The 21995-nt window shown below is 43.6% G+C and overlaps 1 protein-coding gene across 1 annotated transcript in view; it reads left to right on the top strand.

The window, feature by feature from the left end:
• The first annotated feature begins 5239 nt into the window (after positions 1 to 5239).
• Positions 5240 to 21995, top strand: part of plekhh1 (pleckstrin homology domain containing, family H (with MyTH4 domain) member 1) — a 125310-nt gene continuing 108554 nt past the window's right edge. The window contains 1 exon segment of the mRNA XM_029460481.1: positions 5240 to 5334. The gene's annotated coding sequence lies outside the window, so the exon portion shown is untranslated.

Below are 21995 nucleotides of genomic sequence, written 5' to 3'. Positions count from 1 at the left end.
GGCGCGGCATCGGACATGACTGGGGAAGTGGGAGCAGAGTGGAGATGCACCTCAGGTTGAATCATGTTGACAGTAAGCAGTCAGCAGGCATTAGTCACCCTCCACTTCTGTGCATTCTCATGCATTGTGTCCCTGTTTGTTTCTGCTTTTAACTAACCGTAACATACCATAATGAGTACTTTGTCATGATAACAGCTGTAAAGGGAGACTGTGAGGTAGACTACATGTGTCCCATAAGTGTATGTCTTCACATTAGCATGACTCTGTAGCCAGACGTTACCCAGGCCCCACAGGTTCCTGTTTCTGTTTCTTCTGCTACAATCCTCTTAAGATATAAGCTTCAGTAAGTGCTGAAGAGAAATGTTCCATTATGGATTTGATGATTGATAAAATGAAGTTATTCAAGTTTAATTGTCATTTATCAAGTGAAAGTGCCAAATATTTTCTGGTTCCAGCTTCTCAATTGTGAGGATTTGAGGAACTTTGCAATGTGTAGTTGACATCTTGGAGTCTGGAAAATTGTAGAAGACTTTTAGCAGGTAGCTCCTCCTAAAAACACAAGATGCTGTTTTTATATTTCTGTTTGCGTTTGGATTAACAAGCGAGAGATCCCTCAGTAATATGATTATTCGTGAGCTTTAAAGGTGTTTGTACGCGTGTTGTTTGAACTTTGGACGGAGCTGGGCTAGCAGTTTCCCTCCTGCTTCCAAGTCTTTGTGCTAAACTAAGCTAATCCACTTCCAGCTCTGTGCTTTGTGCGCCGACATGAGAGTGGTGTCGATCTTCTAATCTAACTCGAATAAACTTTTTCATATTTGAAAAGACCAAATTGTTTTGGCATGTGCAATGTGAATTAGTGCTGCACATCCCCGCTGAGAAACAACTGACATGACTCTAAACCTGACTGCTGCAAATCTAAGGTGATTTGTACAAACCGGTGCCATGAATGAGGCATGATCAGTCAATCAGTGGAGCAGAGGTTTCGCAGCCCAGCTGTCAGAAAGCTGAGCTTACCTCTCTCCTTACTCAGCAGAGCAGAAAAAAAACACACACTCTTGTCTCTTCATTTCCTCGCTCTTTCTTTACCCTCCTCCCCGCTCCTTCTCCCCGCTCCCTCTCCTCTGTGATGAATGGAAGGTATGAATTCTCCGCGGCCTCCCCGGGTTTCTCTCTGAGGCCCTCAGCAGCTGAACAAACAACACGCTCTCAACTTAAAGGCACAATCAGGAATTTATTTGAAGCATGTACGTTTTGGGTTTTATTTGTGTATGGCCCTGAAGCGCTCCAGAAGGAACATGGAAAATAGATTTTTGTAGCGCTGTCATAACTCAAAATCTGGATTTTCTTTTTTTTTTTTTTTTTTACTCTGCAACTGTAAACAAAGCTTTTTACGAGCTCAGACTAAGCAGTTGCACGCTCATTTATCAAAACCCGGGTAATGAATTTTAATGAATACAAAACCTATATAAATCATTGCATAAACAAAGCCAGTAATGAGGAAAGCGTCTCTCAGTTCTGTCTGTAAAACATGTGGGCGCAGACTCGGAGAGGTGGGGTTGTCGGTCAGGTCTGGAGGGGTGGTCCTGGTCAGGAGTCAGACCCAGCTGTTGTGGCCTTTTTATCCATTCCACAGCAGCAGAGGTTGTGGTCGAGAGTTGGATGAGTTAGAGAGAGGGAGAACGAGTCTGTGTGACAGGGGGTGGGGGGTGGAAGAGGAGATGGATGAGGATGATGAGAAGCAGATGGAGGGCGTGCTTTTTTCTTTTTTTCTTATTATCTGCCTGTGACGCAGGTTGAGCTCTCCAGGTGCATTGTGGGTAGCTTGTATGAATACATGCCCAGCTTCTTGCGGCTCTAAATTGATCTGAGGACTGGCTGCGGTGATGCAGCTGTATGCAGAAGTATGCAGATCACTTATTTAAGTATGAGTATCAAAATCCTACCTAAGGAGAAGTGCAGATGTATCGTCTGCTAAATAAAATGTCCACTGTGAGTTAATACGGACAAATCAATGTGTACGTAACATTTTCCTATTGGTGCAGATCATTTAAACTGCTTTTATATTTAAGTATTTTAGTCCAGTGTTTTCAAACCTACGGATCGGGCCCCATGCTGAGGGTCACCAGATGAATCTCAGGGGTCGTGAGAGGATTGATGGAGTAGGAAAGAGTGTTGCAGTGTGATTTAACCACGTTGGGCCTGTAACAGTTATTTAAATGAGAAGTTTTGAGGTGAAAAGTCTCTTTGCTGCTAAAACAAGGACAAGGATCCTGAAGTAGACACTGGTTTTTGTCAGCGATCACAGCCAAGAAGTGTGTGAACTGCTGGTGTAGCAACACGCTCACATGTCTTAATGCTAAATCTTACTCAAACTCATTGTAGTGGAGCAATAAGATGAAGAGTCTTTAGTCGTGCCAGCAGCGCCGTGAGGCTGTACTCGGGCATAGTTGTGCTTAGAGCTAAATGCTAATGTTAGCATGCTAAAATGACAATGCTCACCTGATGATGTTTAGCAGGTATAATGTTTACCTTTTTAGTGTTTGCGTGTTAGCATGCTAACATTTTCTGATTGGCACAAAACCGTGCAGCTGAGGCCGATGGGAATGCCATTAGTTTAGGAGGTATGTGGTCGTAAAACAAAAGTATCGGACAAATGAAACCTCTTGGTGGCGCTGGAGGAAAAGTATTTATATATTTAGCTCTGGGGGACCACGACTGTTTCAGCTTAAACCATCAAATAGTTGTTGAGATATTTCAAAGTGGTGGACAGACTCACTGACATCTTCATCCCGAGAGCCACTGGCACGGCTAAAAAGTACCATATTTCCGCGTAGAAGCCAGTAAATGAGTATGAAGTGGACACTTAGAGCGCCGTGTGAGTAAATGTGCTCAGTGTCTTTCCACTCTGCTTCCAGGCAGAAAGGTGAGGCTGCAGCTCCTCGGCGAGATGATGTGAAATACACAGTAGAGCGCTGGAGGCTTGACAGCTCTTTAACGATCTGCAGACTGTGTTATTCGGCTGGTCTTCAATCCACCCCCACCCCCACCCACCCATCCATCCATCCACCCACCTCTGCATGCTGCAGCAGCCAGAACATTCCTCACACATCTGGCCCCCGAGTCTTTCCCAAACGCTCCCTCTCCTACCACTCTGCGCCGTAATTACCCACAAGCCCTGTGTTCTCCTTTTCTCTTTTCTTTTTATGATCCTCAGCCCCCTCCTCGGCCGAAATCATAAAAGCATGGAGCACACAAAAGTCATTTATAGTCATGATTTAGAAGGAAAGAGGCTTTCTGCTGTCCACAGAGATGTGCCATCCAGAAATATGCTTTTTCCTCAGCCAAGTGTGCGTTGCCAGAACTTATAAAAGCAAAACAAACATACTGAATCAGTTACTCAGTTTGAACCGTAATTTCTTCTCTAGATTGTTGTTTGCCCCCTTGAGATTTTTGTGCTGTTTTGAAGCAGCAGGATTCAATGAGTGGGAGTGGGAACGAGGACCTTTTCCAACGATATAGAAGTCGTATGGGACGGTTTGCGTGCATGTTTTCCAGCTGTGGAAAGTAACTACGTACTTTAACTGGTACTTATACTTGAGTATTTGGAGTATTTACATTTCAAATGCAAATATGGCACTTTTTACTCCACGATATTTATCATACAGCTACAGTTACGACTTCTTTTTAAGCAGTTTCAGATGTGTATGCATTGTTAGCTTTTTGACGCCCAAAAATGTTTTCTAATATCTAAGACTTGTGGTTACAAATCTGTGTTTTTTCTTCTTCACTCTCACGTTAATCATCTCAGGACGACTCTCTCTCAGGAGATGGAGTGATGTAATAATATAATATTCACAGGATGGACCTTCGGGTACATAAACCTTCCGTTATATTTGTCGTATTTTTACACTGCTGTATTGCTAAAGGATCTGAACACTTCTTCCATCACTGTCGTGTGAGAGCGAGCGGCGCGGGGGGTCAGAGGTTAATGGCATGTGGGGTCGGTCAGCGCTGATGCGTCTGCGGCGAGCCACATGTCTGAGCGTCCACGGGAAGTGAGAGCGCATGCAAGGGGGCTTGCATACAGGAAGGTGCTTTGTTGTCGCTCCCTGCCAGGAAAGAACTATTGTTAAAAGTACCCGGCCATGTTTTTTATCTGCCGGCACTGTTTACTCCTGCTTTGTCTGCAATCTCAGGCCCCTCGCTCCTGTACCTCGCCCCGCTGGCACTCTGCCACACATTTGTCTTGCAGCTCTTGTGTTTTTTAGATAGTGGCTTACTTTCACACTGTGGGAACAATTGTTGCGACACTTGAGTGCCTGCTATCTGAATTGGATTAAAGGTTTGTTTGGAGCTGGAAAACACCCGCTAGAACTGATATGGTGGGAATACATACGAGTACAAGTGGCCTGTGACAATACCTGTGCATTTAAAGGTGGAAAGAGAGGCAGATAATAAAGGGAAGCGTTGAAAGTAAAAGTTCTTTCAAGAATGAGTTTTCAGATCCTTAAAAGCAGGGACCTTGGCATCGAAGTTCAACTTATATCTTGTTTTTCTTCTGATTAACCAGATCGTCTTGTGAGGAAAGAAGTTTTCATTGTCGTTTACGGAGAACGTAAACACAACAACAACCTTCTCTACGCTTCAAAAAACAAAAGCTTCCCTGCTAACTGGTGCTAAACAGATTTATCACCACGAACTGAAGGACCGGTTCAACACCTACATGGTTCATTTGCTTTATTTGAGGAACCTTTCATTGTTCCATGTGGCTCCTGTTAGTCTGAACTTTGAGTTTGTAACTCCAGAAGACTTTTCACAGTTTGTTGTTGCAGTGATCCAAGTGTCTCTGCAACAAGCTAGTAGCTACGATCGGTTACAATAGCGTGATGTGATCCTCTAATTCAACTTCATAACATTTCATATATTCTTCTATATCTTTACTTTCTCTTTATGCAACCCCCCCCCACCCCCCACAGAATATGGCATCTATTTGTGTGTGTGTGTGTGTGTGTGTGTGTGTGTGTGTGTGTGTGTGTGTGTGTGTGTGTGCCCCCTGAGATCCTCCCCTGTGACATTCTTTCTCTTTACCATAGGACTGTACGCTCAGCGGCCCCGCAGCCCTGCTCTCCATGCTCAAATCCCCCTCAGTCCGCCTTCAATAGAAATGGAAATGTGAGGCCCTCCCCTCCCGCGGCTCCCCCGTCTCCTTGCTCCACTCCCCCAGAATGAGCCAGGATGTTTTGAGAAGTGGGATATTGCTCCTAATGGATTCCAAACACCACAAAAGTTTATTAGGAAGCAGGGCATCGTAAAAGTAGGAGGTGGGGGTGGAGGGTAAGTAGGAGAAGAGGAGGAGGGGGGGTGGGGGGGGGGGGGGGGGTACTTTCTGTTTTTTTTACATTTTTACTCTTCTCTGTCGGAGGAAATTAACATTAACACGCTTCGTCTAAATGACTGCGGCTGTATTTTTAGTTCAGCCAGGTGCTTTTTAAGTTTCTTTTCTCTGACACAGTTTCATTGGCATGACGGATGCAAATCAAATGACAACATCTGCCTTGTTATACACATCGACGCAACCTCTGGCTGTTTCTCAGACTAACTGTGTGAAGTGGAGAGAGACGCCGTTTCATAGACAATTCTGTTTACTTGTGTGTTTTACTGTGTCTTACAGTGTTTCTCAACACATCGTAGTGACTGAAGGGAAGCATGCAGCGTGTGTACGAGAACTCCTCACAGGATACGGCTGCTGATATTATTTATTTGTCTGATTGTCAACAGTGTATCCAAAGCTTTATATACACTGTACTGTAGTTTATCGCACATCCATTGTTACAATCCTCAGCCGAACAAATGCACTTATTACTCCTGTTTCATAAAAACTCTATTACCCAGATGGTTCAGGGAATTACTGAGCCTTTAAAAAAAAAAAGATCCTGCACACACATGTTACTAGTGTTTGTTTCTGACTTTGAATACCAAGAGTGACCTCACCACAGAACACACATGGCCGCCATATCCCGAACATGACTCTTCAGGGAATAATACTTGTTCATCAAAAAATGGCCTTCAGAAAACAAAGGAAGGGTTGTGTGGAAGAAAAGAAAAGTGAAAGTCGCCGAGAGTGAGACGAGAAGGTCGACACCACTCTCAAGAAAAACCTTACTTCCCAATGTGTTGAACTATTCCTTTTAGTGATTTATGATTCCATTACTCATCTTTTAGACAGTCGGTACAAAAGGAAACTGAAATCCTGAGCGTTTGTGTGCACGTTTGTCTCTGCAGAGCTGTGCCTGTAGACATCCAGTGAAAGAGAACGGAAAATGTTGAATTAGATTGAATGCCTTTGCAGTGTGTTAGCTTGTGTGTTGAAGCAGTTTTCCTTATGTGTGTGTGTGTGTGTGTGTGTGTGTGTATTCATGGCCCACTCTTGGCTGGGTCCATCCTTGCGTCAGAGCCCCTAATCTGGTCCTCTCCTCACAAAGCTTCTCTTTGATGTGCTGCTGCTGCTGCTGCTTCCTGCCATGTTCAAATAAAGCTTCACAATCAAATTGAGTCTGCCTCCACTGAATGCATTAGTGTTTAATAGCGTTATTGATTAGGCTAGAATAACTCTACAAGACCCTCTCTCAATTCTTCCGCCCGCCTCGAGGCTAAACCCCCCCCCCCCCACCTCGGCCTCAGAAGTGAAGCAGTGAGTTGAGGAGTCCTGGAAGGAACAAATACCCTCCAATGACTTCGCCACTCAATGGGTGATGCGAGGCTCTTTAGAGAAAAGGTGGGTTTGCATTTGTGATTTCCTGCTTGATCCTTTAATCCTTTAGTCTCTTTTTTCTTAGACAACAAAACCTACTTTCACTCTTCAAATCCTTATTTTGCAAAGCCGCTTGTGTGAAGTCAGGAGCTGATTTTCAGAAGGCACCTTTTATCTCGGCAGCTACACGACTGCTTTGAAGGTTTTGGCGATATGCATGTTGGAGAATTGGATGAGAAGATTAATACCACTCTCACGCCTGTACATATGCAGCTGGAGGCAAGGGCCGGTTAAGTTAGCTTAGCATAAAACCTGCTAGCCTGGGTCCTTCTAAAGGTAACAGAACCAGGACCAGCACCTCTAAAGGCCCACACACACTAAACCGACATCAAAGAACTAGTGGCGATGGAGCCGACTGTTGCTTCGCCTCACATCGCCTGCGTCTTGGCCAAAAAGTCGCCCTTGAACACATCGCGAAGACTACAGACAACTAGCACGTGCTTTCCTCGTGTGCGTTAGAGGAGATGACTATCCATACCAGCAGGAGCCGGCGGAGGTACTCTGCATTCGTCATTAAGACTGCAGATATACAAGCGGTTGCAAAGCAGCGTTTGCCGACCCTTTTCGCATCACCTTCATTTCAGATGACCATGTCGTTGTATGTGTGTGTATTGGAATGATCAGAGGAGATGACACACTGTCTCCATAGTGTGTCAGGGCTTTAAAGCTCACTAATTAACGTTATATCTCGTTTGTTAGGTGTTAAAGTGTAAAAATGACCGGGCTTGTTTAGTGGGCTTTTTCCTGGCTGCCATCAGTAACTTCCTGGATTTTTAGAACGTCTGCACGACGTTTGCACAACGTTTGCACGACGTTTGCACAACGTTTGCACGATGGCAAGTTAGCTGAAAAATGTGTCGTCAGCTCACAGAATATGGTGCAACACTAACACATAACTTCCTGTAAAAGGGCTAATTGTCATTTTTACACTTAGGTGTACATTTTGGGAAACATGCTTATTCACTTTTCTTGCTGAGCGTTACAGAAAATTGATGCCACTCTCACATCTGTGCGTTGAACATGCAGCTGGAGTCTGGAGGCCGTTACAAACATATAACATTAGCTAGCTGTTCCCCCCTGTTCACAGTCTTTATGCTAAGCTAAGCTATCGTCTACATATTTACCGTACACACATGAATGTGGTATCAAAGTTGTCATGTAAATCTAAGCACGAAAGTGAATAAGCGTATTTCATGAAAATGTCAAACTGTTGCTTTAAGTCATTTCCCCCCCCCCCCCCGACAGATCATTCGCCATGTGTCTACAAGACCGTGCGTTGAGAGAGTTGGCGTCTCTGTTCCTCATCAGTGGACTCCTGACAGACGTGCTCTCCAGCCCCGAAAATCGACCCCCCCAAAAATGAGGGGAGATGTTTTCTCTCTGCTGCTCAGTGAGAACAGAAAAGCTCAGTGGGAAGGGAGGAGGGGGAGGGGGGAGTCAGCTGAAGATTGGAATTCTCTGAGACGTGCTCGGCCCCCGCCTCCACGGGCCTTCCCGGGCCAAGTTAGCCGTTAAATCCCCCTTTCTTCTTACTGATGACCCGTGAGTGATGTGGGGGAGGGGTCACAGGGTCAGCGGAGAGTGTGGTGGGGAGGAAGGGCAGCGGAGTGATAGTGATGATGAAGGTTGTAGTGGAGGGCAGGGGGTAAAAAAACGAGACCAGGCGAGGAGGCACACTTGTCTTTCCACTCCTGTAATCCCTCCAATTTGGATTATTAAATCTAAATCTGTGTCCCGGACTCATCAGAGCCCACATTGCTCACAAATGACTCCCAGGTGTGTGGAGGACATCGCTGCGTATGGAGATGAGAACACGACGCAGCAGCGTGGACGCTCATGGCTGCAGCTGCACGCTGTGGTGCAGCCTGAGAAGTCAGAAGTAGTTGGTTATGAGTAATGAGTTATACAATGTTGCCGTCTGGCAGAACTCCACTTTGATTTATTATTTTGTTTCGCTCCCTAACGGATTGAGAAACTTCTGGGTTGGGTTGAGTTTGTGAAACCTTTTTTAGATGAGCTGATAAAACAAAACAAACAGTTGTATAAACACATACATTTGTCATCGCGCTGTCAGGCAGCTGTCAGCACCTGAAAAGGTGATCGTATAAAAAGGACGTGCAGATACCGCTTGAGTTACTCTCACGGGCACGATATGATGATGTGATGTTTTGTCAAAAAAGGTGCCTTGTGAAACTGAGAAATGAGAAACCTAAAGTGAAAAACAAGTGGGAGTAGTTGTGGTTTCAGTACCTTCTCTAAATGCTGGAGCACTGAATATAACCTTTATCTAGTCAGGTAATCTCACAGAACATAGCCACGCCTGACACAAGGACACATAAATACAATTCAATAACACATCATTGGCTTTTTATAAGAAGCTTAAAAAGTTGTTCCAGAATTATAATTTGTGTTCCTGTCCAACATCTCTTTTAGCTCTGTTTTTGGTCTCCACCAACGTGTCCAAATGTCTGGCTCCTGAGCTGCTAAATGCTCGATGTACACAAGCTAACTTGTCTAATGTTTGGTGCACGGAGCAACTTTAGGATTCATTTGCAGATCTGTTTCTGGTCACCTGTTGAACGTTGTGGACCAGAACATCAGAACAGTGAGCTAAAACGCTCTCAACAGCTGAGAGGAGCTGCAATTTCCTGTGGCCCCTTTGCACATCGAACGTTATTTGATCCACATTTAGCACAAAGAATATTGATTAGTGCAGCTTTAAAGTAACCGAACATCACATTTCCCAAGGTGTGCTTTCACCTTCTGAGAATAGAAATGAAAATGTTTGAATGCAGGTCGCTCATATTTCTGTAAATTTAGCCGTTTCATTCCCGCCGACGTCTCTGGCATTGCCACGACTGCATAATATCATATTCATATGCGTAAAGCTCGACATAAGAAATAGTATTACATTCTCATATCTTGAGAATAAACAATAGACAAAGTGATGTGTGTGTGTGTGTGTGTGTGTGTGTGTGGCGTTACACAACATGGCTCCTCCTCCACACTTACATCATATTAAAAACCAGCTGAGCAACAACTTACATAAGAAACTGTCCCATCACTTCTCGACAACATTAAGATCAATTAAAATCAAACTCGTGAACTCTGGAACGGCGAAGTGTTTTCGTGTTTGTTGCCATATTTGTCATCATTATAAGAGCTCCATCTTTCTCCAGGCCAAACATGTTTTCATGCTGTTTGTTGTCCCGTCATGCTTTTGTTGATTATGTGTGTTTATACGATCGTCTCTCTCGTCTCTATGTAGTGCAGGCTCTTATCCCCGCCCCCCCCCCCTACTGCTTTTATCGTTGACAGTTGTTTCTATTGTTTTATTCCAAACGTCTGTGCTTTTAACTATTGTCTGCAGATGACACAATTTCTTGGTTACTGGCACATTTTCAAAAATGGTATTAACATGCATCTTCCAAAGTAATAAACAAAAGTAATTGAGGGAGGAGTGATTTCATGCACAGTCTAGATGTGAACACCGTGTCCACTCTTCTTGTCTGTACTCGTACTATGCAAAGTATTCGCGCAACTCAGCCAATGGGATCGACTCCAAGGTGAAACGCGGCACACCCACAATGCCCTGTAGTATTTATTGAGAGGAGCATCTATTATTAGCGCTTGCTTAGCACCTGGGCTAACGTCCAGGTCTTCTCGTTGCTTAGATGTTGTCTCCTTTTCAGCCTACATTTCCCCAACAGGGTCACACAAGGAGTCGCTACAGAAGATCTATTATTCATGTCCATGTCGCTCAGCTTTTTCCTAAATAAAATGTGTCTCTTTTGTTTCTTTGGAAGGGGACTATTTGTGCTTCGAGCTGTAGTTACGACGAATAAATAAACAAGAGTTTTGAGTTTTATGTTACAAAGACTTGTTGGCAAACCTTGTTTTGCTCCGTTGTTGTGGTTAACTGCTCTGGTGGAAACATATCTTTCAAATCAGTTATTACATACAATGAAATCGAAGTTATTCAAACTTTTCATGCTGTTAACTACAACTGACAGGCGTGTAATTATTGCCGAATTACAACTGCACCTAGATTAATTTAAAAAGAGCGTTTTGCTCCCGGAGCTCACCCTGAAACAAGGTCACAATGATGCAACCAACACATTTCAGCATGAGCTATAGCAGAGAATTGACAGTCAATACTGAGACAAAGGACAGAAAGGGAAGTGGGGGGGGGGGACAGAGAAGTCTTGTACACAGCGGGGTGATTCATATTTTAGGATCCTGTTGAATTGAGCCCAGTGTCTTGAGTGCTAGCGCAGCACTGCTGGGGTCAACACGTCTCCGCTGTGACTGAGGGAGCGTGAAATCTGGACGAGTGCACCCATATCTCTCAAATCCTGCTATTGTCTAAACAGAGAGGTGGTTGTGGGGGGGGGGGAGGGGGATTTTGAATGTGTGTGTTGTGTTTTTATAGATTCTTGCAAAGTGGAGACATGTGAGGGGGTTTCAAATGTAGAAGTAAGACTGAAACCAAAACGCAATATGATAAAAAAAAACACAGGGCTTTCACTTCACTTGCACTGTTCTGCCATTACTACCAATAAGTTACTTCGTTCGGAACTTTATCGTCCACAATGTGGAAAATTGCCTTTGGTTTCACCACACAGTGTACATTAAAAAGCCAATAATTTAACAACAACAAACAGGGCTTAAAAAAAACACACATTCAGTTAAAAGCCATTAAAAATCCAGAGAGGGCTGAGGCTAAATGTAGTGATAAAGGCATAATGAGGATATGCTTCAGGCTTTGGAAAACAACTAAAACAACAGCACAGAAGAAGCACTGCATGGTGGAATTAATTACCTGCATGCTGACATACCATGTGAAATACTCTGGACGGTAGCGATGTGATGATCAGCTGCTTGCCTCGACAGTATCAGGGTGGAGGACAATAAAATGATTGGACGATGATGTTTGCAATCTGGCGTTAAGCCACTGCGTGGTTTGACATTTAATAAACATTTGTTCTCTCGGAGCAACACATGTACGTAAACACGCAGCATCTCCTGTTACTCTGGTGCACTGGTGATTCATCCAGGTTCTATATACACAACATATGTTTGTATATTAACAATGTGTGTGATGTGAACGCGATGGGGAGAATTATTGTTCTTTAATTGCTTCAGAAACTTTGCTTCTAACTAAATTGTTCAGCAGGTTAGATAACTTGAACAGAATAGGAAAGCTGTTTATCCAATCATAGGTTAAAACTAAATGTGCTGCTACAATAAAAACTTTAAATAAAGTATATTCCCTAGGTGTAACTCAGCCTGTTGATCTGAAACCTGCTTCTTGGCCAATTTCGGAACTTAATCTGACAGTAAACCGTGATGTAGGTTTCAGTCTCGCTCTACGATGTCTGTGTCATTCTTGCATTCATCTTTCTATCTCTATTTTCTCTTTCACGCTCTCTTCTGTGTCATCTCCCGCGTGTCTTTTTCCGACCGCACCGCACCGCACCACACCGGCCGACCACAGCACGCGATACCTGACGCGTCACGGCTCCTCCGGCCCTTCTCTGAGTCTTCCAGAGAAACTTCTTTGAAGGTCCGGCTCCCCCAGCAGTGTGTGTGGAAACTTACGTGCATGTTCTCCATTTGTGGTTTGACCTTCTTCAGATGTACCCGACGCGTCTTCTTCACCCACAGACACCAGGCCAGAGCGCGATGGTGTGAGAGGCCCATTGCACAAAGATAGTAACAGCAGCAGTTTCATTTGTGTGTTATATGTATTATAACGGTATTTAAATAATATATTATTTAATAGTTTTTAATTAGGTCAACTCGAGTTTCATAGTGAATAGCTGGATTGTAAAAAAAAAACAAAAAAAAGGGGCAAGGGTTCTTACATTTGACATCGCTTTTATTTCTTGCTACAATGTCAAATTCACTTATTTCCCCCTTGTGGGCCACCGTAGATGACTCTTGTCACCAGGAGATTCTTCTGAGAGCATTTTGACCCAGAAAAAAAGCAGCACTGAGCAACTAAACCCACAGAATACTTTGGTACCAAGCAGCTGGCGGAGAAAAAAAACCGTCCAGCAACACCCACAGAAACCACTGCATCAACAAAAACAAAACAAACAATATTATCCTGAAGCAGCCAACACAAACACATTTAGAATATATTTGCCAGTGAACAAACAAATGTATTATTTCAAATCTATTTCCTGGAGGCTTTTATATTAAAGAATAATCCACCTGCATGGAGGACTGTTTGTATTGTCGTTGCTATTGAGCAGGTTTGTCGGGTTACGCCCGTCTATTGGACAATACCATTACCATCCATCTTCCTTACCGCATTATATTTGTGATTTGCTATGAAAGCAACAATAACCCGTCTATATTTAGTCTATCATTGCTTTTATTTGACTTCATTTTCAATGAGCGTCATTATTTTTGCAGGTATTAAGTCACAAAGTATTGGACAAATTGAAATGTCATAAAAAAATATTGACAAAAGATAATTAATTTGGGAACATGAATGTGTGAACCAGACACCCATCCAATATTTGCAGAAATATTGTCGAGTAAAATCAAGAAAATCCTTCTAAAGATGAATTTCTTAAGGCCTTTACACTCTGAGGGTGTGTTTTTCGTTTGTGGTTCATTCTCACACAGAACGCAGATATTACGTCGCAAAAAAAGAGACGTCGTTTGTTTTGCGGAACCATGTTCACAAGGAATCAACCAATCAAGTTGTGCGTAACGGGTGGAGTTGCGGCGACATTTATAAAACAACAACACGGAGGCTCAGAACCAAAAGGGCTCATTTTATTACTCCTTTCAACCCTCGACAAAGACATCCAAATGGGACCCCCTCCTTCCTTCTTACCTTCTACGATAAAAGCCCTGGACATGTAATATTTGCACCAATGAATACTCGCACACAGCCTGGTGGTTGGTCAGAAAATCACCTGCATACATAACATGTGTAAACCATCTTCTGCCCTGCTGACGTGTCCTTGAACACCGTGTGGGTACAGAGGCGCTGCTCTGTAGCTGAACTTGACCTCTGACCCCACTGGAGAACGCAACCGAGAAAGACCGTGTACATAATATTATCGTAAACTTCCCTGTTTTATATTTACATTGTTACAGCCAGTGGATTCTGCTCTTAGTGTTACTGGACGCTTGAACATGGGAAGGGTGTCAGAGGAGGTGAAGGAGGAGGGAGGCAAGCGGTCTTGGGGGGGGGGGGGAGGGGGGGGGGGGTAATGTGAGTGGATGACAATGGTCCTGCTGTGTGAGTGGGAGGGGAGAGTGGTTGGTGGTTGGCGGAGAGGTTTGGGAGGATAAGGAAGGTGGGGTGGAGGAGGTGATGGTGGTGGTTGGGTTGGGGGGGGGTGGCAGGCAGGGTCAGGAGGAGCCCATGGAAATGCAGATTGCCTCTTTGAATTATATTGCGAGGCTCAGCTTTGATGTAAAGTGAAAAAAAGAGGGATTCATACAGACTAACTTTCACCATGCCTCCCTCCCCTCCTGCCTCCCTCCCCTCCTGCCTCCCTCCCCTCCTGCCTCCTCCCGCCTTTAGTCCCCCACTGCTCCTCTCTCCGTCAATCTCTTCTCTCCCTTCAACTGACAAAACAGACCCTCGGGCACACTCAGCTGCCTCCTCCAAACTTGTCCAGCTCTTTTTGCTCTTCACTTTCTTTGCACTCCACCGCTCCTTTCACCCTAATCCCCTCTAACCTCAGCAGCGATTCAGGTTTTGTTGAGAGGGTTTAAGTCCATGCTAATAAGCATAGCCTAGATTTGAAAATGTACTTGCACATATTAAAGGTTTTCCAGAGAAAAACCTAAACATTCGTAGTTTGGTCAAAAGTCTTGACAAGCGCCCTCCTGTGGACATACAAGTACAAACTGTTCTCCGCAATGTGGAAGTAACACGATGTTATTTTAGCACCGCGAAACCTCTTAGTGGACGCTCAGGGTTTCATGTACCAGTGACGGGAACCAGGAAGTCCAGTTTGAGTAACAAACGGGGAGATTTTGGAAGGAAACTTTGTATAACTTATTCATTTTTCATTCACCTCATCATTTTAAAAGATATTTACCTTCGACACTGAACCCCCAAAACTATAAGTTAACACAAACTCTACTTCTGGGCATGTGCTAGCTACTTAGCCAGAGGTGTTACAGAAAATCGCTTGCAAATCGAAACCCAACAGCGGATCACAGATTCCTAAAAATTGCCCTCCTGTAACGTTGTCAGAGTCACGATGGACCGAACACAAATCGATGCAGCAGAACCAGAGAAATCGTCCTTTTTTCCCCAAAATGTCAAACGTGTCCACTCTGGATTCATTCTTGGATGAACATCTGCTTTTAGTGATGAAGAGCAGTAGCTTAGTCTGGATAGAATAGCAAAAATTGAGAGAAACAGATGCACTTTCCAATATATCAGCATCCCCGCGGGCACACCCAAAGTACACAAGCTACACATTTGTACACACAACAATCTGCTTAGTCGCCCTACTACACACACATAAGCTCCTCATGTGGTTCTTGGTGCACTCAAGACCTGTTGATTAGGTGCTTAATCCAGCCTGAATATAAAACCTTGTATTGTCTTTGATGGACAATATACTGTAACACCCTTCAACCTTCTTCCCGATTGGAAACGCTTTCCCTCCTCGCTCATCTCGCCCTTTTAGCCCTTCCTTTCACCACAGACCTGCATTTCTGATTAGGGGACAGAAAAGAACACACACAGAAAAACAACAGAGTTCAGGTTTTTGAGGTGGTCTGGAAAATGCAGAGTGGGCATATTGAAATACAGATAAAAGGAAAAAAGGAGAGTGAATATAGAAACGGTTGGCTAATTAAATCTTTATATCGTCTTTCTGAGGAGAAGCTAATCTGGTGTGTGGGAGCGGGCCTGTCCCGCTTTTTAAAAGAGTTTTCAAAAAAACTTTTCTTTTCTTGTCGCATGCATTCTTTTTCTCTGCCCACCGCTGGGCTTCTTTAGTGAAATATTTTTTTCTTCTTCTCTGCGTTTGATGGAAGATTGAGAGCGAGGTGGACAATGCCGAGCCTCATTACTGGAGCGCAGTCTGAAGCAAAGATGTCGAGGGAGAAAGGGAAAAGGGGGCAAAAAAGAAAAGTAAATCACACAGCAAGGAGGAGGATTTAGAGCAGAGAGAGAAACGCGAGGAGTTTCATCTTACGTTTGAATGTCTGAATACAGTGGGTGGTTTGGGGGGGGGGGGGGAGAGGAGTAGAGGGGTGGAATAACAAAAAACAGGAGAGGAAGTGTGCTGTAAAAGAAGCAGTTAGTGGCCAATCTCATGTAAGGAGGACACACTGAGACTGCACTTTTGTCTTCATCCCAGGGAGAGGGAGGAGGAGGAGGAGGAGGAGGAGGAGGAGGAGGAGGAGGAGGGGGAGGGGGAGCCGATGATCTGAGATCAGATGTTTCCTCCTGATAACAAGCAGCTGTGATGATCACTTCCAGACACAGACCGGGGTTTTTTTTCAGCAGCGAGGCCAGAGGTTGGCGGCCCACGTGCCCTGACCCCTGCATCCAGTTCCTCCACATCTCTGCCCTCCCCCCCCCCCTTTAGTTCCACCTCTCCAGCAATCCAAGTCAGGAGACTGAGGCCTAAATGTTATCTGCTAAATTAGATAATGGAGGCTATCCACAATATCAAATGTCACTGTCGTTGGTAAACAATGGTGTGCAGCACAAGTTGTTGTTTTTCAGTTGATTTGATTGTCTGTCTAAGCTGCACTTAATTATATTATATTATATTAACAATGGATCAAAAGACGATGTCTAATGTGGAGACAAACCCACATTTCCTTATAATCCAACTCTGTAGCTCTATTAAGCGTTTTAGTGTCTTTAAGCTCATTGTTTTGGTTTTCTGGCCCACAACTTCACCGCTCTCATCTACCTGTATTCGTCTGTTTTAGCAAAACGGCTCAGATAAACCCGCTGGACACTACCTGCCAGCACCAAACAGCAGCAGCGGCAACTAGCTGGTGAACACAGTGAAGCATTTAACAGCTAAAGAGATGTTTTCTTCAGGAGATCAAAGCAGAGGTAAAAAGAAACATATCGAGCTCAATGTCCACCTGGAGCAGGTTTCTGTGCAAACTTTGCAAATATGTTTAATTTGTTTGACTTGAAGAATACACAGATTGTGTTTTGGTGCGTAAGCCTAAATGTCAACATACGTTGTGTGTGTTTACAAGAACAACATTCACCTTTTAAGTAGCTGTGAGGCTGGAAATATCTTATTTCACTGTGAAACATCGACTTGTTGAGTCCTATGGCTGCGTTATTCCATCAAATGGAAATATCCTCGATGTCTTGTGCATTATTTTATTCACATTGTCCACGGTTATGATAATGTATTGCACCGTATTGATCCAGTATGGAAACTGTGGGATCTGTACTAGAATTTTGAATAAAGTTATGTGAGTTTCAACAATGTTCGTGTGCACTGAAAGAGTGTGTAATCATTGACAGGTCACTGAGCTAAACTGCACACTGTACAGAACACATTCACAAACAAAAGGCATGCATACTGTACATTTTTAAGCTGACTGGGTACTACTCATTAAAACATCCAACATGAGATGTGAGCGGGAGAACAGAGCCAGGTAGAGAGTGAGGGAATGCAAGGAGAGGAAAGAGTTAAGTCCATTTCCTGAGTATAAATTAAAAGCGTCTTGTAATCACATTGCAGGAATGCAGTCGGTGTACACTGTTAAACACTCCCTAAGCCCTGGCTCCACTTCACTCTCTCAGCACTGCACACAAAGGAGCCTTTGTTCTCTCTGCTCTTGAAAAGCAATGCTCAGTCACTCCCTCCTCCTCCTCCTCCTCCTCCTCCTCTCCCCTCTCTCTGCTCTCTCGCTCTCGTGCTGTTTCTGTCATTCCCTTCTCTCTCTCTCTCTCTCTCACTCTTCTCTGTTTCTTTCATTCACAGACTCCCTTTTGGCCTTATTTTCCTCCTCCCACTCTATCTCTGTGCTTCTTTCTTTTGTCTCAGAAGAACAGAGGTTAACTTTTGACTGCTGAGCTTGTGTATAGCCAGAGGTAACACACAAACGCACAAACTAAATCATAATAATCATTAAGTCATGGGCTCGGTCTAAACAAATCCACAATGCCCTCAACATTACCAAAAAACAGGATTTCTCAAAGTGTACTTCCCTCAAGATTTGCTCAGCCCTCACCAACAGCTTTTTCTGGTTAACCACACATTTACGGTAAGAAACTGGAATGGGGTGTGTAAGCGGTGGGAGGGAGGGGCGGGGGGGTCCTGGTCTTTCTCTCTCTCTCTCTGCGCCAAACCACCTCCACCCTGACTGAAAACAGATAGAGACACAACACACACCACCTACCAGATGTAGCTCACACACCTGGTACAATGGGAGCCCTTGGGCGTGGAAACTGTTGTTTTGTTTAGCAATCAGGTCATATGTGACAAGCTTCTAAAGTCTCCCCGTCAGAACACGTTTAGCTGGAAGAAACCCTCGCAGGCTCCGCCTCTTCTTAAAGACCTGGCGGCCTTCACCTGTTGATTGATTTTTCTATTATGTCCAAAAAGAAAGAAGGGAGCACAGGCATGTTTCTGCACTGCAACATCTTGGTAATAGATTGAGTTATCCTTGCTTTGAAAAGTGCAGCGCCCACTCATAAATACATGAAACAAAGATCAATCGCTGGAGCTGCAGCCTTAAATGTAATCACTTAGGCCTCGCTTTCACCGCTGGGCTCACCGTCTTAGTTTATGTTGTTACTGTTAGACCCGTGTAGATTGTGTCCTTTTGTAATTCAAACACACATAAGCAACAGTGGTGTAAATGTAAAACACCTGAGGCCTATAGATCGATTTCAGCTGGTGTGGACTTGAAGCAGTGAACATCTGCGTTGTCAGATGACCCATCACGGGAAATTAAATCTGTATATTTTTACAGCCAGTGTGTATAATAACCGAGGAAGTAATTATCGTGCTCTTTGTCTCGAGGGTTCGTCGTGTCTGGTCCTGCCTGTAGCTGAGAGGACCCGAGGCATAAAGTGCAATCACGTCCATCAACTCTTATCAAACCTGACGCAAGACCACCTCGCACAATCACCTCCTGACAGACGAGGACCTGACAGTATATCATTATTATGAGCTTTTTCACAGAGATTCACATCAATGACTTCTGAAATTTTAAGAATTTGTGCACTTATTGGCTCCACACTCGTGGTTCACCACTAAATAATGCGTTAGGTACTGATGTCAGGCACGGATATACTTTGCCCACGTTGCTCCTCGAAAGCATAGGATCCCTGATCATTATTACACCATACTCATTTTATCTGAGCACAGACGGACTGAAGACTCATTTCTTATATTATAAACGTGTCCAGTTGTCATGGAACTGTAGATGCTCACATTTCCATTTTCCTCTGCTAATGAAGATCATGTGACACAGTCGAAAGCTCCAGAAAAGCTACTAAATGGACCTTATAGCAACTGTAGAAGTGCTTTTGCTTGTTATTAACCGAGGTCACATCGGTGAGTCATCCTCTGAATGTTGAGAGCAGTTCTTCAGGGGATTCAACAGATAAGCACAACAAAGGAACAAACCTCTGTCGCTGTGACTCTTTTGAACCAGATTCTTCAGGAGTTGGCTGTAAATCACCTCCTCTTCTGTAATTTACTGTCAGAGCCAAGAAGAGCTCTCCAGACTTCTGTTAGTATTAACAATGAGGAACTCTCACGCCTGTCTTAACATATCTATCATTGTCTACCTTTTGTATTTTAGAAAAGATTTTCAAAGGTCACTTGTGAAGCACACCTCGGCCTGGGATATGTTTCTGACCTTTTAACCCCTTTATGAGCTGAGCTTAGCTCCAGTCCTTGGACCTTTAAGGTGACACCAATTCGTGAATAGGTGGCACAATAAATAAATCTGTGTCAATTGCTTTTTGTGCAAAGTTCAACTTTTTCTGACTTTTTGTGAAAATGGAGCGCCTAAATGGTGGAAGCTATTGAATTGATTAACTGTGTTGCACTATTTTAAACTTCTGCTTGAGTATAAATTGCAGCACAAAAGAGGAATGCTTGCAGACAGGAGTCGATGGTACAAATACATCTTTTAAATAAACTTAATTCCCTTTTAGTCACCAAGCTAGCAAGCTTGTTGTTAGCTCTTAACCCACAGTGGTGTATGTTTTTATTTTACTGTTGCATCATTATCCAATCATTTTTATCTTTTACTTTATTTTATTCATTTTAATGCATTTTCTTTTTTTTTATGTAAAAATACTTTTCCATTTTTAAAAATGTTATATAGTTAAGCAATAGCTCACTGTCGTGGTATATGCTCATTATATCACAGTTAAGGGGCGTGGTGATATAATGACCATATATCACGGTCTGAAGTGAGCTATTGCTTTTATAAAACGGTTACCAAGTGTGGCAATATGAAAGAAAAATACACACTCCAATTTAAATAGTTTTTATTATTAAATAATGATGTTCAAAATTTAACACCGAATGTGTCGGCGATTGCAAGCAAAGTTTTGGATTACCGTAATTATGTCATAGTTTGCGCAATCGAAAAGATTTCAACGGTTTCTGAAAGCTGAGACTCTGCGCTTTACAGCATATATTGATTAATTACGGTAACTTCACTTACGGCCCTGCCGGAAGCCCGCGAAACAGCGTCTTTGTTCTGAGCGAATACACACACCGTGGATTTAATTAAAATGGAAGCAAGACGGTATGTAAATCAACACTTGTATTGCGTGGTGACTTGTTTAGAACAGTGTACCAAGTCTGTAAGGTTGTACTAGGTGTGAAATTGTACTTAATCAATTAACTAACGGACGTAATTTAACAGCTGTAACGGTTGCAGCTTTTTCTCAGACGCGGAGGGATACTGAATTGTTGTGAAAAGTAACTACAATTCTACCCGTGATATACGCTCATTATACCACGGCTAAGAACCAATCAGATTGCTTGATTTGACATGTCCGTTTTATAAAGATTGTTTTACAGTATTGCACACTGAACAGCAGATCCCAGCAACATGCAGCAACCCGTCTGGCCTTTGCAGCAAATCTGTCTTAGTCTCTGCAAACACACACACACACACACACACACACACACTCAGAGGCAGGAGTCTCTCCACGTCTGCCCATCCTGATCCCAGATGCAGGCCTGTAGCAGCCTGTCTGGAACTAAATCACCTTTACAGGGCAAGAGAAATAGCTCTGGGTGTATAAATGCACTGCAGGCAGGACTGGGACAGTCTCCACCTCCCAACCAAACGGCTCTGGTGTCTTTGATGGCAGCTACACAGATCAGAAGAGTGAAAGGAGACACTGATCTGAGTTGTTGTCGAGGAGAAACACCCCCACAGGCAGGTTCAGCCTCGCAGTCACTTCCTGTTATACTATTTCAGAGTGGGGAACATCGAAAAGTTGATGTAGAAAACACGGTGTCACAGCACATCAGGGGTGTCAAGGTTCGACACACACACACACACACACACACACACACACACACACACACACACACACACACACACACTGCAGCTATGACTCAGTTCTTTGCTGCAAGTCCTGGACACAATGTTCTTCTGAGTACACACACACACACATATCTATAAATATATATATATATATATATAGAGAGAGAGACACACACTCCTACATCTCACACAATGGGCGTTCACACCTGGTTCTCTCTGCAAGTCAATCTGTCTTGTCTCGGGGTTGTTAGCGACTGCGTGTTTACACATCTTACTACATGAGAACTGATGTCAAGTTGAATTGCATTTGTTTATCTTCTCTGGCGTCTTCTTCTGACTTTACTCTTTACTTTTGATTTGCTTACATTCTACTCACAGGGTTTGTTTTGAGACAGGGGCTTTAGTGGCGAAGAAACAGACGAGCAAAACATCTGCAGACTTTTGAGAAGGAGAACATTTAGAGAGCTGTATTTATTCAGTTATGATTAATTTATAAGTAGCCGAAGGTCAAACGTAGTTTAGTTTGAATGTAGTGTGGGAGTTGCACTATAAACACGGGTCGGTTGCTCCACCAATGTTAGTTACAACATAGAGTTCAGTTATACCTTTTACCTTCATTTGAATTAGACACAGTTGTGATTTCCATGTTGACTTTGGCAGAATATCTTTACAAAGATATGGT

Source organism: Cottoperca gobio, chromosome 22, assembly GCF_900634415.1.
Source record: "Cottoperca gobio chromosome 22, fCotGob3.1, whole genome shotgun sequence".
In the NCBI taxonomy this organism is placed as follows: domain Eukaryota; kingdom Metazoa; phylum Chordata; class Actinopteri; order Perciformes; family Bovichtidae; genus Cottoperca; species Cottoperca gobio.
The sequence above is the reverse complement of the archived record's forward strand: the minus strand, read 5'-3'. Positions and strand labels throughout refer to the sequence as shown.